Here is a 16,501-nt window from a genome sequence, read left to right as displayed (position 1 = left end):
AGGGGGGCATGTGAGGGGAGGGCTGGGGAGGATGGGGACACTGTGTCAATTTCAGACCCTTTCACTCCTGATGGCAGTTGCAGGATGTCAAAAAGAGTTGGCTGTATTCCCAGCCCCTAAGGGAAGAACAGAAGAAACACTGGACCTTTTAGTTTCTTTCTTCCAGGGTGCTGGGAAACAAGGGAGCCAGGGCCGTCGGTGGGAACAAAAGAAACAGAAAGGAAAGGACATGCGGATGGGAACTAACATTTGTAGAGAGGCTACCGAATATGCACCGGGAAGACTTGTTTTCTATTTAATTTCATTCCCACTTTTAGGTGTGAGGTGCCCATTTTACAGAGAAAAGAAGTAATAAGGCTCAGAGAGGTTGCATGGTGGGTCCACAGTCACTCCGTCAGGCTGGAACAGAGCCAGGCCCTACGCCTACGACCCCAGCAGAGGGGTCCCAGACTGGAGCAGAGTGGAGAACAGAATTCCCAAAAAGCAGGCTCATTTGATTCATCTCTGCTTCTCCCAGGACAACAGAGTGTGGACACCAGCACCCCCATTTCAAGGGCTGACTCATGGGCGGCACTCTGATCCTGACCTGAACCCTACCCTGCTGTATTTTGTAATTATCTCATTTCTTTCACCAATGAGCAAGGTCGCACCTCCTCCAATCACTTAGGAGTTTGCACCGGGATTTCCTTCATCAGACAATATCTCCAATGTCTGGACAAACACGAGATTCCCCAGCAAGCGAAAAATAAACTGACAGTCCTTTCCCAAAAGGTGTAAAAGTTCTCTGCTTTCCCCAAGATACCTCTACCTCTGGTTTCACACCTGTTGCAGGAAAAACCAGCTTCACCTCCTCTTTGAAAAAGTAGGGGAACCCCTGGAATTTTCACCCCTGCCATCCTTTACCTGCAACTACGTTTTAAGAGCGGTTTGAAAGCAGCTGCTCTTGCAGTGACATCAGCCTTCTAACACACACTGAATCCACGGGCCTCTTCTTTAAGCGTCCACAAGTTGACGCTTTAGCAACGACACAGATGTTGCACGGGGAAACACGGCAATGTTACAGGGAAAGCAAAAACCACTCCCCCTACCAGCCAAATGCACATTAAGAACCAAGGCCCTGAGCCAAAGAGCATTTTAGGAAGAGGGCCTGAAATGGTGGAAGAGGCTTACATTGTTTCTTGAGCAGTTAAGAAAAACTGTTTAAAAGAAAAAAAAAAAAAAAAAAAAAAGACAGGAAAGTTGCTGAGGAGGAGAAAAAAGACACACACGTGTTCTTCAGCGTATTTTCACTGGACAAACGTGTCAGGAAGAGAAAAGCTGTCCAAAGTAGGCCGCTCAGAAACCGTAATTGTGGAAAGCAAGTAAGCTGATGGCTATACACATGTACTTTTTATAGGCTTACAGGAGTTTAAACTCTTGAAAAGAGCTTTTTACATACTGAATCGAGACTTCATATCTGAACAGGGATATATATGACTTTGGAGGGGGGGGCGGATGAGGCCTGAACTCAAGTATCGAATTAAGCCCCCTTGTCTTCATTCAGCTCATCTGACTCTGGCCTCTCCACTAAGGAGACTCAAAGAAGACAGAGAGCTGGCTGTGAACTGGAATTTTCATATGGAAATGCAGAGCCTACAACAGGGATGTGCAAGGGCAACAGTTCTCATTCAAAATCTAGCTCAACCAATAGACTCCCTGAAGAATTTTTCTCCAGTCACATTCCTGGATAAAATCAGGCACAACCAAGAACCCAGCAAAATTGCTTTTTTGCCCACCACCAAAGACCCACAAGCAGTTCAGCCCTTCTCTTTGGCTAACTCACCCCCACCACACACACACACACACACACACACACACTCACTCACTCACTCACTCACTCACTCACACACAAAGAGTAGGAGGTCTGAGCAGTCACCAACTCCTGCCTCCAGAAGCACACGAGGCGGGGCAAGTTTCACTCTCAGATCAAAGGTTTGTGGCCGAAATCACTTTCAGGACAGTGCGTGAAATCGGCGGCAGATGAAAATTCCACCGTCTTTTCACAGCGTCCGATGGAGCCAGTTTTCCCGGTTCAGAGTCTGCCTACAGATGACAGAAGATACTCCACAAACTCCCAACTGTTGCCCCAAAAGACCCACTTAAAATTAAAGACAAGATAATCATGTAAGAAAGCCTTTAAGGCCATTATGTGATTAGCAGAATAGGAGCGACGGCTCGGGGGTTTCCCCATCTTCACGAGAAGCAGCCTGCAAGGGGGGTTTGATGGCTTCAGTCCCAAACCTGCAGCAGCCAGAAGGGGCAGCGGGTGGGAAGGGAGCACATGTTTTGCATACCCCACTCCTCCCTTCCTTGGAAGCCTCAGACTGACTTCAGGGAGGGAAGAGGATGGAAAAATCTTGGAGGCGGCACATGTGTTAATAGCAAAATTCAAAGAATAAGCAGCTGAATCACCTAAGACACCCCCCCACCCCCAGGAGGCCAGCTAAGGCCTCTCTGGAGGGGTACACATCAAAACCTCCCGTGCATTAATCCTCGTGTTGACAAGACTGCATGGTGACCCTCCTGTGGGAAGGGAGAAGGGCTCACCCAAAAGACAGATTAAGCCCAGGCATTTTGCTAAGAGGCCCTGTCCGGGATTAAAACCAACAGCACAGAAGTCTTATTCTGAAATGAAGTCAAATTTGCCACTTAGCAAACTTTCTACGTCTCTTTCCCTATTTTTATTCACACCCTTACGCTTGCAAAAGCAAGAAATTCCAGGAATTAAGGGTGAAAGAAGGGCAGAAACATCTGACGAAAAATCACCTTTAAAAGTGACAAGTAAGCCAAGCCACCTTCCTTAGGCAAAGAATTCTCTAGAAACACGCCCGTCACTGCTAGACCACTCACTGCCTTGTCCTCACCATCCTGTCCCCTGCCCCAAAGAATGAAAACCAGAAAAAAGCATTCAGGTTGTCTCACTGCTTCTGAAGCTTCAGTATGATACTGCTGTCAATTCCCCAGTTCCTGTCCGTGTAAGAGTCATTTACTTTATTAGCTAAAAACAAAACAAAACAAAACAACCCTCTAACATCTGACTGTCAGTTCGCACATGTTCAAAGAGGACAATCTGGCAGCCAACTTTAAATCGTATAGAAAAGAAATCTGACAGTTGTTGATTTTGTAGTTTTCCTCCTTAATCTGGATTTTGAGAGTGGCTTGCCAACGAGCCAAGATTTTTGCCTGGGTCTCTCCCTTGGGGCAGTCTGACTCAATCTTAGCTTCTGTGTGTTTTTTCCTCAATTTGAGCAGTCGAAGGACTCAGGACACTGCTTTGGACAGAACAGGAACCTTTTAATATGTGACTGAGATTAGCTCCTGCAAAGGAATTCCCTTATCTGGATTCTATTAAAACTAGGTCTCCATTTCCCTGACCACAGCTTCGAACCCAGACAGAGGATGGTAGTTCTGAGCTCTGCTGTGATTTCTAACAACCACCATTACAACCAGAATCTCATACCAGAACATTTCGAGAGCCCTCTGAAGTTCACTGTAGTGGAATCTGCCTTCACGTTGTATTTTTACAGTAACGCCCCTCTCCTGGTTAATTACAACAGGCCCAAGCACTACAGAAATGGGCCAGGCTCAGAGCAGGCAACCATTTTAATGACAAATGCAAGTATAAACCACAGCACATACTGGACTTCTTGAGGTTACTGATGTTCAGCATCAGGTGCATCAACTTTGTAATACAGGGAAGTGTGAGATGGAGCTTGCAAGTTTCTTCAGGCCAGAATCACCACTGCCTCCCCTGTAAGAGGAGGACACAAACCCTAAGCTACTCTGAAGAGTGGGTGGAAAGACAGTTCACTTTCTTTCCCTTAGAGCAAGTCCCTACCCTTTTATAAAATGTGGCTTAGTCACTTAAACATTTACTTCTTAACAGGAGACTGTTGCAACCCTGCAATAAAAATTATTTCTTAGATAAAGATATGCTTTGGGCCCTGGAGTACGTCTAGCCTCTCACACTTAACACTTCAGAAGCAAAACAAAAAACAAGAAAGCCCCAACGTGCAAAAGGAACAGCAGCACACAGTGAAAATAAGGACGTGCTCTCTGGACACCACTTGTGACTAGAACTGAAGGAACCAAGTTAAATCATCACCAGTCCCAGATAAGATTTTACTAGTAGCCTGCAATCACAGATTTATTCTAATGAACTAACCACCTTTGGGTCACCCAAGGTGAGCCAGTACCGTCCTGGGAGTGTCTACTGATCATCAGTTAAAGTCATAATGATGAAAACTGAAATCTTGCTTAGTTTAGCGCCTTGCCATTGGGCAGTCCAGTTGGCACAGAGCTGATACAGCAGTTAAATCCAACCCCAAAACAGCAAGAAGGCAGGCACGGCATTGTCCTGTTGGGAAGAGCCAGAGGCCTGCTGAGGATACTGTTTTATTTGGGTTCTTTCCACTCTCCCTGAGTATTCATTTGTGCAAATAAAAGATGGAAGGGAAAAACCAAAATTAAAGTTTCAGGTGGCTGGGGAAGCAGCTCAGATTTTTTTCTATTTTGGAAGAGTTAGCAAGTGTTTCTCAATAGTCCCCTGTCAATCAAAACTGTTCTCCAGAGAACTGGAAAATAGCAGCTCTATCCAATAGAAAATGCAGCCATTTCAAAAGAGAGCTGGCAAAGGGAGGTGACCCATGTCATCAAGACAGAAGGTCTCCAAGTCACTTAATTCCTTGTGACTCCAAAAGGACTGATTTTAAAGTGTAAAAGTGCTTGCTTCTGCATCTGCCCCATGTTGTTAAATAATACTTGTGTAATTAAATAAAAGAACAAAGTGTGACCCTAGCCCATTCTGAGAGGCACTTACACGCTCTCTGAAAACATGCTGGAAACTAAACGCAGACAATCTCCTTAGTCCTGTAATTTAAGGAAAGGGGAGAGGAAAAGTTTCTCTTGGCCTTCATAGCCACATGCCTCTGAAAGGGGGCCTTCGAGGTCTCCACAAAAGAGAATGAACACAAATACAGGTGTGCAAACATCCAGGTATGTACCTCTCTCCAATGACCCTATTCTTAAAACCCTTATATTATTTAGAACCCCAGTCTCCTGACTTCCCTCACATTCCACCACCTCTGTTCCCTAATTGCTTTTTGGGTTGGGTAACAAGAAGGAATCAGAATCTCATGCCGCTAGTGGCTGTTCTGCTAACAAGGAACAGGCCTGTGCTCCTGGCCTCGGCTTTTCTCGATCAGGTTACCCTGGAAGGTGTATGTTTTCCTCTCCAATGTAGTCTCTGCCCTCTCACTCAGGCTTCCCTCTCCAGCCCAGCCTACTGGAGCTCGTGATTTTTAGGGTTTCCCCTTGAAACCTATCCAGAAACCACAGCCATTAAAAGAACATGAAGGTTTGACACCTCCTGAATTTAGGAATGAGGGGACTCCAGGGGCCAACTCTACAAACACACCTGCTGCTCGATGGCAAAGAGACGAAGTTCCTCAGCTAGCAGGAGCTCTAAATTATACTCTATTTATTCAGTGACCTTTCCCCAAGGATCTCAAAGCATGGGAATGAAATAGGATGACCTGTAACTTTCTCACTATCTACCTTCAAGGCTTAAGATTGTTTTCCTCACTTTGCCTTGATGCATTCCACCATGCAGGCCCCAGCCTGAGGGAGAGGCCTTCTCCCTGTGCCCAAGTGGGGCCATGTGTCCTCTCCGAGGTTATCTGTCAGTGGCTTTTAGAGTCCTCAAGGCCAGTTAAAGGACACAAATGTAGGGCGGGGGGAGGGGGGAGGACCCTCTTGGATTCACCTGCTAGCCAGTTTCATTTAAACCAGTTTATATACTGTGCACCACTGTGCCAGGCAACGCACTCTTGGACTACACCAGGCATGGGCTGTGATCTTTGCCCTCTAGGCATTTTCCCATCATTATAACACAGGTATATCCAAAGGAGAAAGGACCATTCTCCAGAAAGTTCTTTCCCCTCTAGCCTGCCATGATTACTTCTTTTTCAGCTACTGACCTAACTTGGGCCTTCCTCTTCTTTTAACAGGACAAACGTCTCAGCTCTCCCTCTTGCCCACCCCCCTCCCCACGGAAATGAACGCTGCTCTGTTTTTCCAGAGTGCCAACAGACTCAAAGTTGAGGGTGGACAAGTCGATCTCCAAAGGTGTTTTCCAGCTCCCAAACTCTGATTCTCCCTTTAACTACTCCCCAATAACCCCGTTCTTCACATTGCTTCCAACTGGCCAGTGACTTCTCTCGCGATGAAAAGGGTGCATTTTTAGGCGGAGGAACTCAAACTTCTAAATGACACCAGCACCGCAAATATTCAGAAGGCAGGAACTAATCCAAAAGCAAAATAAGGAAGGCCGGAGGGGGGGTGGGGGTGGGGAGGAAAGATGGAAGGAAGGGAGGGAAGGAGGAAGGTCTGTACTCAGTGCCCAGCAGAATTCAGAGGCTCTCGCCCCAGGTCGGTTCCAATTAGAGTCCTAGTAGTTCAGGTGCATCCAGCCTGCCCTTCCCCCACATGCCCCAAGAGAATGGGAAGTTCAGCCAAGACTCGCAACACCTGCCCGCAGCTCCAGGCCGGCTGCGCGGACCCGGAGGGCGGGCGGGGGAGGGAGGCTGCACTCACCTGGCACACAAAGGCTCCGCACACCTCCGGAGGGAGGAGGCACTCGCGGGTCCGGGGGCCGAGGCAGGCGCGACAATGGGAAACTCCAGCGGCACCCGAGCCCCGAACTTACCCACCCCAGGCGGCCTTTTCCCCACCTCCCGCTGCCCCCGGGGCTCCGAGGTGCCTCTGGCTGGGTGCGGGGGGGCCCGGGGCAGGGGAGCGGGGCTCATGGTGGCGGCCCGGGCTGGCAGCCACCCCTCCCCGGGAGGGAGGGTCCCCGGGCGCGCGGCGGAGATTCACCCACGGGGCGCGGCGCTCGCGTCCCGGTTTGCCGGCCTGCCCGCTGCCGGCTCGGCCGCCCGCCCGCCCGGAATCGCTTTATGTAAATGAAGCTCAACTCGCAGTTTGCAGCGCGCACCGCCCGGGGAAGGGGGGCGGGCGGGGCGGGGGGCCTTCGGGGATCCACATTACACAGCAACAAAGCGGAAGGTTAATTTGAAACTCACAGCCCCGCCGCCGCTCCGCTCTCCGGGCAAAGCCTGACATCTACAGTCGTGCCGGGCGCAGGCCGGGTGCTCGGAGGCAGCCGCGCCCGCGGGAACACGGGAACACACACGGGCGCGCGAGGCCCAAGCACTCGGCCGCGCTCCGGGCACGGGCCTCCGGGCAGGCCGTACCTCGCGCCCGGGGACCTGAGCCCCGGGCGGCTCGGCCTGCGCCGCGCGGAGAACCGGCCCGGCGGGAACAAAGCACGGTCCTCCCCAGGCGCTGACCCCTCACTCATCAAAAGTCAGGGGCCGGCCTAGAAAACGGCGAGAAGAAAGGGACATGCCCTCGGCCACAAGAAGGAGCCTGGGGCCTCCAAACAGAAGCCATCGGTCTCTGGGCCCCAGCCACGTCACAGCCAGGCCACTCTAGCATGGGGACATTAGCCAATGTGGACAGGAATTTATTGGAAACACACACCCATCCTATTAACTGCTTTACAAAGCACTTCTGTTTTTCAGCTGCAGAAACTTATAAAAACATCCCCTGCTCTCCACTGAGAGTTTAAGGATAGAGTTTTTCTTGGGAGAAAAAAGGAAAAAAGAGACATAAAGAGAGGAAGAAAAGTCGCAGTCTGCAGTTAACCTTAGGGTCTTAAACAAGATGCCTTAAGAAGCCACAGATAACGCACAGCTCATGCCCTGCGTAGGAAGATTCTACCCCCCGGGTCAAATTTAATGCGGCTACCCCAGGTGGTCAAAGTAATCGCTGGACACTTTTGTATCTCCCCAGGTTCACCTTCTCTATTCTGATATGAAAAGACAGCGCCACAGAAATCTCACCGGAAGTCCCCTGTCCTCCCTGCCAGAATCCCACGCTCCGTCTGAATTTACTCCCGAGTCTCAGCACAGAAAGGCACCTGCTTTTACCCTTTCTGAAAGCCACCCACCCAGGCTGGCCCCAGAGCCTTGAGAGTCCTTTCTGACTGCACAATAATGAACCGTGCAAGTGTTAGAAATATAATAAGCTCACGAGGCGAAGAGCTGTATGTATGGAATCGTATTAAGCACACACTGGTGCAGGAGAAAAGGATGATGGAAACTAGAAGGCATTTTGCACAATATAATTCGGGTTCAGATTAACATAACTATCTTACCTGTTGGGGAAGGACAACCCCTCTCTACATTTTAGTCCAAAAAAGAAACTCCAAAAAATTTTTTTTTCCAGCTAGGGCCCAGGGAGAAAAGACTGCCTCTAGGGAATCATGTCCGATTAGGGACAAAGGAGAACACAAGCCACATTCTGTCACACATGAGAGAGTGACGGGGTGGGGGTGGGGGTGAAGATAGGAAAAGGAAAGTGGAGGATGATTTTGTAAACCAGAGTATGGCCACTGCAGAGCTGTTTCCAGACCGCCTGACTTAAGGCCCAAGAACAGGTGGTGTTTTCAAAACACACTATTATTTATGTTAGCCACATGAGTTAAGAACACCTTAAAGAAAACTAATGAATAATTTAATTGAAAAAGTAACTATGAATAATACACGTAGATGATGATGCTAGCAATAACGCAAGTAACATGGCGCACACGACTCAGAGATGTCTCTGGAAACGTCTTCACGAGAATGAAGACTCTAGGCCCCCATTCTTGCCTGGAAGCAACCCACGGCCCAGCAGATAAATTAATGACAATACGAAAATGTTTATACTCCCAGAAAATCGAATTTTGCTGCTTTGTCTTAACTTTTATTAACAGGGGAAAACCTAATCTGGTGACATCATGAACCTGGTGGGCCAACAGATAAATATTTTCAATACAATGAAAGCTAGAAAGCCCAAAGAGCCAGCTTCAAAGCAACCTGGAAGCATGTGGAGGTTGTGGGCAGAAGGCCCTGAGGGGGTCTGTCCTGAAACTGCCTGTCCCAAGGGGCAGACACTTGCATCTGCCTCCTGCACCTCAAGAGTCCTGACAAGTAGAGCTGAGCGTGACCCTGAGTCCCTTTCCTTTATCTTAATCGGACACCAGCTACAGACACAGTGAGGCCTGGTCAAGCCTGCCTTTGTTACAGACACAAATTTAACAGGTAATCCACAGGCCGGTAATCTGTGGCCTCTGGATCATCAGGAATATAAAGGATCACACAAAAGCCAAAAGCGGGTGTGTTACCTCGACCAAAACTTCTTTCCATCGCTAATCAAAACAATACCTTTTCAGAGGGGATTTGCAACTTTTGCACTTCCATATGGAATCAACAGTTTCTCTGACATACATGTTACAGATTCTGTCCCCCAGCTCTGAAAGGCCCCAGCTCTTCCCAGGGCAGCTGCCTGACGTGACACCCACGGCCTACCCAGCGGTGACAGCCCGGCGCTCTCCGTCCTGAAAACTGTTGACAAATAAACCCACTCTCAGAAAAGGCAATTCTTTCCTTCCAGCTCTCCATAACTAGTCTCGTCTCATCTGGAAAGCGTAACTGGCAACAGCCAAAAGGATAAATATTTTAAAATACATCAGGCAATGCTAACCCTTCCCTCACTCCTCCCCTTAGCCACTCTCCAAGCCAGAGGCCAGCCCCCTAATGCTTACTTAGCTGGCTGGTAAATTACAAAGATCCCATCCGAGCCAAACTGGTTCTCTCTCTCCCTCTCTCCCTCTCCCTCTCCCTCTCTCCCGCTCGCTCGCTCTCACACTCTCTCTCTCTCTCTCTCTCTCACTCCACATATACACTCACTCACCAATGCTGTTCCTTTCACTTCAGCAAAGGTAAATATGATCTCTGGGGTAAGAGACAGCGAATGTCAGCCTGCTGACTTCTAGCTAAACCTGGGCTCTACACAGGACAACTGGGTTGAGGCAGACTTGTGTATTCTTTCAGATCCTTCTATTTTTATTAAATTATACATACACGTTGATTTTAAAACTAGTGCTTCAATAACCCTGAGGCTTTAACAAAGAAAAAAGCCAGAAGAGGGCACAAAACAAAACAAAAACAAAAGTCCCTGAAATAAGCAAGGATCCATTTGGAGCTGAAGTGCACTGCATGCCCTGAATTCACCCCATCCTTTATAGGCAGTTATACTTAGAAGCCTGGTACCACTGGGTGGCCAGGCCCTCCTGGGTATGATACAGAATGCAGGCTTTCCTCAGAACAGCCCACACTCACCTTCAGAACCGCTGGAGGCTGGTGTGCCAAGGCCTAACAGATGTTCTGATTCACATCTCTCTGTCACAAACCTCAAGGCCTCCATCTCTCGCTACAATGCTAATTCCATAGATTAATTTTTACCCCCCAAATCGTAGGTGGAACCTTATGTGGTTCACTTCCCCACCCTCCTCAGCTCAGACCCTTAAAGCTATCAATGACACATCTAAAAAAGACACAAATGAGGAACCATTTTTTTAAAACTGTGATAGAGAAGAGCTTTCCTCAATTTTAAGTTACAAAGGCCAAGTTTTCGGAAAGCAAAAACAAAGACCTTGCCTTAAAACGGCTTCAAGACATTAGGTAAAGAGCTTGCGCTTTCTTTTTTTAAACAAAAATATTATTTCTGAAAGGGCAAAGAGAATTTGCCATGCAAGACTTTTATACCCAGGGGGATTCTTACATTTGTGTTTCTAAACCTTGAAATTGAGAATTTTAATAAAAAGGCAGACAGATGCTTAAGGACAACGTTGCAATCAGGGCCCATACATTACAGGAGAGAGGTGCTTTGTTCGGGGCCAGGAAAGAGAGGTGGACTCCTAGTCTGTTCACAGGCCATCCCCACGATCTGACACATCCCTCTGCCCTCAGCCTGATGCAAACCACTACATTCTTGGAGGGGAAGCGGGTTGGAGGGAGAAGAAAGGAAAAAGGAAACGGGAGAGGAAAGAAAAGGGGGGAGGGGATATGGCCTCTATATAAATCGTAGTTTCAAAAACAAATTCTCAACACAGCATCAGTTTCACAGTGCATACCAGTAGTCCCCACACCGGTCCAGTGCTTTAAAACCAACACTGAAACGATACACCAATAGCACAATAACCAGAATCAGGTCTTTTTTTAAATGAAGAATTGCATTTGGATTTGCAATTCCTTCCCATCAAGCGACCACTTCTTGGGGCAGGATCCTAAGAGATAAACAAAAGGTGACCCTTTTCACACTTCCCCTAAATGATTCCAGAATCCCATTGTCTTATCTTTTCCTTTTAGTGCATTTTTGTTCGAAATCGGTGCTAATCTCACTTAAGAGCCCCAAGCTGCAATTTCACATCTCCTCCAAGTCAGCCAGTGTTTTAAGAATCTGGATTTCTATTGAGGCCGTTCCAATTGCCAGTGAGGCCTATGGTAAAACGCGCTTGCCTCATGCTGTTCCGTTTGTCTCTCTGCAGACAAACAGAAACTGTGAAATTTAAAGAATGGATAAAAAAAAATCTAAAACAAAGAGGTTAAAAAAATAGGACAAATGTTTTTGCTTTTGTGTCTCCCTGGAGCAATTGTTTGGGGGAGTCTGCATTGACAATAACCATGAGAAGGCCATCTAAAGGCGATGCGCACACAAGGGGACTCCTTGCCTGCCGCCTTTGGTCTGGGAGAAAAAGCACCTTAGCTCCGTTCTCCAGGAACAAAAGGCCAGGGCAACGGAAGGGGGGAGAGGTTACTGGGGCTTTCACATGGAGCCAAGTGTCAATGCAGGTTCATTTTTCACCCGTCTTAGTTGGAAAGCAGCTCAGTGAACTTCCTAATGACTGCTTTTCCCTCTCCCCCTATTATTTCTAAACCTAAAAGAACAAAACAATAATATTTTTTTTAACCTAAAACCCATCATCCTATTAGAGGAAAGCCTTGGGGATCTACACACTCAGTTTTTCCTCCTTCCTCTCCCCACCCTTTTTTTTTTTTTTTTTTTTTGAGGAGGGGGTATTCCGATTGTGGATCACAAGGAAATAAGAGACACTGGTCATTACGGTCATTTTTAGTAACATCAGAATAGCCTTTACGTCTATGAAAAGGCAGGGAACAGAAAAATAAATGCAAAAGGAGAAAAAAAAACTGAACAGGGATAGAAGGCGCAGGGTTGCAGCGAGACTGGGGCAACGCCTGGAAATGTTTTCTTTTTTTCACAGCATGAAGTCCCTAAAGCCAGCTTCAGATTTGCAACTGAATCAAAGTCATCATTACGAGATTAGGTGTTGTGAAAGGAAACTGAGGGGAGTCACTGCATGCCATGAAAATACCAGGGCAAGTGGATGTCGGAGTGCTTAACCAGATTCGAAGCTAGAAACATCTTCCCCAGCGGGCGAACCCTAGGACGACGCAGTGACACGCAACCCTCAGCCTTTGAACCCAGACCTGGCAGCTTAGGAACGCATTCCCCCTTCCCCAGGCGGCCACAGACTCTGGCTGAAAAGCGAGGTGGGGGTAGGGATGAGAGGGCCCTGCGAAGAAGCACAATAAACAACTCAAATATGAACGGAAATGACATCAGCAAAGTGAAGGGCCTGTTTATTGCAGATCAAAACAAAACAAACTTCCAAACCTTTTGTGTATACAAGATAACTCTATAAAAAGCCCTCCTAAAATGTCACCAAGGTCAACACATCAGCATCCCAAGAAAACAGATGACAGTTACCAAGGCCCGGGGTCGGAGGGGATGACGAAGGGAAGAAGATGGGAAGGGATTTAAAACCAGAAGGGGCCAAAAACCCAGCTGACTGTTTCCCCCCTCTGCTGATCCTTAATATTTATTGGTGTTTATAATCTAAAAGCCATGCTCTGTGTTTCACTTAATACAAGGCCAGACAGTGCTGTCTGATGAGGCAGCATTACAATCAGCTTGTAATACTGAATTTTTAATGCTGCCAAGGATTCTGTTACATAATAATATGAAAAACAGAAGCTGAAAGTGGGCTCACAGTGACAGGACACTGGAGGCTCTAGGCAGGCAAGCGCCACAAGCCTGCCTTCCCTCCACTCTGGCCACCCCGCCTCACGATGTGCAATCCGCCCTCCATCCCTATACAGGACATGGCTATGAAAACCAAGAGGATTTCTTAGGAAATCCACTTTTTAAATTATTATTACTATACTCCCTGATCCGAAGTCCTATTTCAAGAGTTTGAATTCCAACTTACCTGGTGTCAGAAGTCTGAAATAAAAATATTTTGTGCAGGAGGATGAAGAGAAAAGGAATATAGGAGGTGGGATGTTTTTTTTAAGCAAACTGAACAATTTAAAAAAAATCACAGAGGGGAAAAAAAGAACGAAGATGCTTGGGGGTGGAGGAGGGATGAAGTCTGCCGACCATATTCACAGCTGCTGTACTCAGTTTACATTGGTGTAATTTAAAAGCATACATATAGCCGCCCTGCTCTTCTCTGTAATACCCCAAGACTGTAAATCTATAACCACTGCAATGATTTAGTGATTAAAAACATGATAACATATTGTGTAACTGCAAACCACAGAACCCCTGCCAACTCTCCTCTAAGATAAAGGGGAAAAAATACAGAAAATGTGTTGCTTGCAGCGATCTTCCTAAACCCAAAGATTTTAATAAAAGAACCTATACAGTAGACAAATCGGAAAAGGGTGAGTGAATTCTATGTGAAGCCAGCAAAGGGAGGGGGGAAAACGGCAGCTTTATGTGGGATTCTTTTCCTTGTACTAACAAATTACGACCTAAACATGCCTTTTCTTTTCTCTCTCTTTTTTTAATAGTTTGTTGTAACTGGAATAACTGGTCCTGTGTGCTGTCTTGCATATTCAGAGCTGCTTTGTAATCGGATCTGGAGACCCAACCTTATTTGCCTGAACTCAATAGGGGTTTTCTTCCTCCCCCTCCTTCCTCTGTTTTGTTTTGGATTTGGTATGTGGGTTTTCTGTTCTTGCTGGAAGCAGACATCTACGCAGGCAGAGGCTCTGGTGCCTTTAAGCTACAGAGCAAACACCTGAGAGGGGGAGGCCCAATTTGTAACATGGCAGGAGGAGCCTAAAATATACACAAAAAAATAAAATCAAAGCAGCTGTAGGGGTTTTGGCCTGTGAGCAGCTGACCTGACCCCATTCTATATATTCTTTTATTTCCCCATTGCAGGATTCCTGCACCTTGGGTCAGATTCGAACTCAACGTGACCCTGAGGAGAAGGCAGTCACCGAGCCCTGCAAAACTGCTCCATATCCGCAAAGTATGTACATATACACAAGTACACACACACACACACACACACACACGTATCTGTCAGAACTGCCAGGCCTTGGGGCCAGCTCCAGCCAAGAGGAGACTGAACTCTCCTTGCAGCCCCCCAAAATCTTCACGTCTACAACTCTACCCATAAACGCACACGTGCACAGAGCAACCCTCCTCCAGAGACTTTGTATGTTTAAAAAGTCCACAGATCTGAATTGCCTCCTCTCTGGACCTGAGCAGGGCAGTTTATCCAGAGAAATCAATAGGAAAGAGCATTTGCAAATATTTATATAAGCCCTGTGCGTTTCAGCATTAAGTAATTAAAAACTAGAACTCAGGGAGGGGGAAGGGAGGAGACACACAGACAGAGGAAGGCTGCTGGCCTAGAGTGGGTTTTCCTGCCCACACCTCATCTCCCCGAACGGCAATCTTTTCAAAACTGACTCCGTACACACTTTTTACAAAATCCTGTTCATGCACCATTTGCTAGACTATTTCAAAATCATCTCCAAATATGGATTCACCTACCACCACGCTTTCAAGCCTGACTATAAGTGTCTGTATTCTCTCTCTCTCTCCCTCTCTCTTCTCTTCTCTCTCTCTCTCTCTCTCTCTCTCTCTCTCTCTCTCTCACGCACACACAGAGCAATCCTTACTTTTCACACTGCTTCAGTCTCTGGTGTATTACTCTCTCATATTCCTCACTCTAAATTCCTTGCTCTTGTTAAAGATATTTCACATTATAAGATAAGCAGAGGACCCCCGAAGTGGTAATTCAATAAATGAATTCCCATCTCCTAACCCCCCTTCCAATACTTTCCACTCCCAACCTATACGATACCTACACTTTGGGGGTTCAGTACCCGAAAGCCTCACATGTAAACAGATTCACCAAAAAAAAAAAATGTACAGTACTGTGAAGGAGGTTTAAAATGAGACACAATCCAGCAGCTTGCCCCTATATTATTCCGGAGGGCTGGCAGTAAATTCTGCTTGTACTGCCTCTAAATCTGCTCCAAGAGGCCGAGCAAGGCACTGGAGCACCCACGCTGCAGATACTGCAGAAATGTACAGTAAATGTAGGTACAAGATTGCAGCAGGCTGCCCTATCGATTACGCAGACTGTGATCAATCTTCTCCCCTCTCCCATTTCCCAAGCCTCTTTCCATAGACCTCCAAATAAGTTGGTCTGGAACTAGCCATTCTCCCAACTAGGGAGAAAAAAGTAATTTTTTAAAAAACATAATAAATCCTCAAGTGTCCCCACTGAAAGGGCTCGAGTCTTTTTTTAATTCCAAAGTGAATTTATGTTCTGTAATTTGCATTACAGCCAAGCGATCACCGTATGTCATATTCTTCAAAGGTACTTAACAAACACCCTTTTAAAAGTCACTAGAACTGGAGGCCAGAAAAAGGCAATCAGGCTCCTTCTTCCATATAGTCCATAGATCAAGTTTCAATAATTGAGACCAATAAAAACTGTCATATTTACCCTACTTCAAAGCAACAAGGGGGAAAAGTTAAGAGTGGGTGATTTTTGCAAGCACTTGTAATCAAAGAATTTGCCACAGTCGAAGGAACTGCACAACATTTTGCAAAAGTCAGAGTCTGAGCAACAGATTAATTTGCAAAGTAAAATGTATTTTTTCAACAGCTCCACAAGCAGCCTACTGAGTCCACACACAATTTAAATACCCGGCATAAAATACACTTAGCTCTACTCTCCAATAGATATGCAAAAAGATGTACATGAAAATGAATAATGCAAAATTCAGGAACGTGATTTTTGCATCTAATGGGGGAAATACATGGGAAAGAGGAGTGGAACAGGACAAGGGTGAAAGTGGGGAACGGAACGTAAACAATCCCAGATTCGCGTGAACAAAAAAAAAGAAAAGAAAAGGCAAAAAAGAAGAAAAAGAAAAGGAAAGAAACAAAAAAAAAAGGAGGGGGGAACAGAAGAAGGAATCATCTGATGTCTCTCAACTCAGCTGGCCAAGGAGAGGCCGGCCAGGCGAGGTCTGGTCCCGGCCGGCGGCGCAGCCCCGAGCCCCCGGGAGCCCCTAGTGTCCAGGGCAGAGGCCCCTCAGGGCGCTCGCGGCGCTGCCAGTGGGGCAGGGCGGAGAGCGCGCAGGTAGAGAAGGTCGGGCTGCCGCCTCGCCCCCTCGCCCGCTCTCGGACCCCGGGGCTCCGGCCCGGCGGCCGCGTTCCCGGCAAGTGGAGCCCTGGC

At 47.1% G+C, this 16,501-nt stretch overlaps 1 protein-coding gene across 1 annotated transcript in view; it reads right to left on the bottom strand.

Moving 5' to 3' along the window:
* The window catches only part of ZFHX3 (zinc finger homeobox 3), a 238,826-nt gene extending 232,071 nt beyond the window's left edge, over positions 1-6,755 (bottom strand). Inside the window, exon 1 of the mRNA XM_024735570.1 lies at positions 6,634-6,755. The gene's annotated coding sequence lies outside the window, so the exon portion shown is untranslated. The remainder of the gene's footprint in view (positions 1-6,633) is intronic.
* Positions 6,756-16,501: the final 9,746 nt, after the last annotated feature.

The sequence above is a fragment of the Neophocaena asiaeorientalis genome, unplaced genomic scaffold (genome assembly GCF_003031525.2).
Source record: "Neophocaena asiaeorientalis asiaeorientalis breed wild unplaced genomic scaffold, Neophocaena_asiaeorientalis_V1.1 scaffold40, whole genome shotgun sequence".
Lineage (NCBI taxonomy): Eukaryota > Metazoa > Chordata > Mammalia > Artiodactyla > Phocoenidae > Neophocaena > Neophocaena asiaeorientalis.
Note: the sequence above shows the minus strand (reverse complement) of the source record. Positions and strands in the feature narration are given on the sequence as shown.